We start from the raw sequence: 2525 nt of genomic DNA, 5'->3' as shown, positions 1-2525 counted from the left end.
TGCTTGTTCAGGTCAGCTGTCTCTGTGGGTTTCACCCTTCCGGTCTTGACCCCTTTGCTCATCATTCCTCCATCTCTGAAACTGAGTCCCAGGAGTTCAGTTTAGTGTTTAGCTGTGTGTGTTTGCCTCTGCTTCCATCAGCCACTGGATGAAGGCTCTAGGATGACATATAAGAGAGTCATCAATCTCATTATCAGAGAAGGGCATTTAAGGTAGTTTCTGCACTACTGATTAGTTTGTCACTTGGTGTCGTCCTTGTAGATCTCTGGAAATCTCACTAGTGCCAGATCTCTCCTCAAACCTATAATGACTCCCTCTATTATGGTATCTCTCATCCTGCTCTCCTCTATTCTTCCCCCAACTCAACTTTCCTGCTCCCCCATGTCCTCCTCTCCATTCCTCTTCTCTCCCTCTCCCCTCCCCCATGCTCCCAATCCACTCAGTAGATCCTGTCCCATTCCCCTTCTCTGGGGTACCATGCATATCTGTCTTAGGGTCCTCCCTGTTTCCCAGACTCTCTGGTGGTGGGATTGTAGGCTGGCATTCTCCTGTTTCATATCTAAAATCCATATATGAGTGGGTACATAGCATGTCTGTCTTTTTGTGACTGAGTTACCTCAGTCAGGATGGTTTCCTCCAGTGCTATCCATTTGCCTGCATCCATCCATTCCCCCCAACCCACCCTGAGCTGAGTAATACTCCATTGTGTAGATGTACCACATTTTCTCTCCACTCTTCAGTTGAGGGGGAATCTATGTTGCTTCCAAGTTCTGGCTATTACAAATAATGCTGCTATGAACATAGTGGAACAGACATCCTTGTTGTATGAATGTGCATTTTTTGGGTATACGCCTAAGAGTGAAATTGCTGCATCTTTAGGTAGACTGATTGCAATTTTCCTGAGGAATGCCCATACTGATTTTCAAAGTGGTTGTACGATTTTGCATTCTCACCAGCAGTGGAGGAGTGTTCCCCTTTCTCTACATCCTTTCCAGCATAAACTGTCTTTGGTGTTTTTGATTTTAGCCATTCTGACAGGAGTAAGATGGAATCTCAGAGTTGTTTTGATTTGCATTTCCCTGATGGCTAAGGAAGTTGAGCACTTTCTCAAGTGCCTCTCAGCCATTTTAGACTCCTCTATCGAGAATTCTCTATTTAGTACTGGAGCCCACTTTTTAGTAGGATCCTTTGTTGTTTTGGAGACTTGCTTCTTGAATTCTTTGTAAATTTTGGAGATCAGCCCTCTGTCACATGTGGGATTAGTGGATACCTTTTCCCATTCTGTGGGCTTCCTTTTTTTTTGTTATTCTATATGACTTATTTCAATTTATTTTTTTTAATTTATTTTTCAGTTTAAATTTAGATAAGAAACAAGGTTGCTTCACAAATCAGTTGCAGGTCCCTCTCCATTTCCCTCCCCTCCTCCCGTGCCCTCCCCCCAACCCCCCCATTATCCCCTCATTTCCCCAGGGAGGATGAGGCCCTCCATGGGGGTGTCCATAGTCTGCCATTTTATATAGGGCAGGGCCTAGACCCTTCCCCAAGGGTTCAGAGTGAGAGTGCACCTCACATTGTTCTATGGGAGTCCAAAGTCCGTGTTTATACTCGGGATGGGTACTGATCTGCTGCCCAAGGCTCAATAGATTACCTAGGCCTCCTCACTGACACCCAGATTCAGGGGGTCTTGATCAGTCCCATGCTGGATTCCCAGGCTGATGCCTGGTATTCAAGAGTTAACCTTTGTCTGGTCAGCTGTTTCTGGGGGTTAAACCAGCCCAGTCTTAATCCCTTTGGTCATCAGTCCTCCCTCTCTGTTACTGGCTTTCTTGAGTTCAGCTCATTACTTAACCAAGGGAGTCTGCCTCTTCTTCCATCAGCCACTAAATGAAGTTTCTGTTTCCCAGACTCTCTGGCCATGGGATTGTAGGCTGGCACTCCCCAGATCTATATCTAAAATCCATATATGAGAGAGTACAATGCCATGTTTCTGTTTTTGTGACTGGGTTACCTCACTCAGGATGGTTTCTTCTAGTGTCATCCATTTGCCTGCGAATCTCAGGATTCCATTGTTTTTTTCTGCTGAATAGTACTCCATTGTGTAGATGTACCACATTTTCTCTATCCACTCTTTGGTTGAGGGACATCTAGGTTGGTTCCAAGTTCTGGCTATTACAAATAATGCTGCTATGAACATAGTGGAACAGACATCTTTGTTGTATGAATGGGAATCTTTTGGATATATGCCTAAGAGTGGAGTTGCTGGGTCTTGTGGTAGGTTTATTCCCATTTTTCTGAGGAATCTCCATACTGAACCAGTTGGCACTCCCTTCAGCAATGGGGGAGTGTCCCCCTTTCACCACATCCTCTCCAGCATAAATTGTTGTTGGTGTTTTTGATTTTAGCCATTCTGACAGGAGTGAGATGGTATCTCAGAGTTGTTTTGATTTGCATTTTCCGGATGGCTAAGGATGTTGAGCACTTTCTCAAGTGCCTCTCAGGTTGGGAAAGTTTTCTTCTATGATTTT

The sequence above is a fragment of the Mesocricetus auratus genome, unplaced genomic scaffold (assembly GCF_017639785.1).
Source record: "Mesocricetus auratus isolate SY011 unplaced genomic scaffold, BCM_Maur_2.0 Super-Scaffold_100009, whole genome shotgun sequence".
Taxonomy (NCBI): domain Eukaryota; kingdom Metazoa; phylum Chordata; class Mammalia; order Rodentia; family Cricetidae; genus Mesocricetus; species Mesocricetus auratus.
This window is presented reverse-complemented; position numbering follows the sequence as displayed.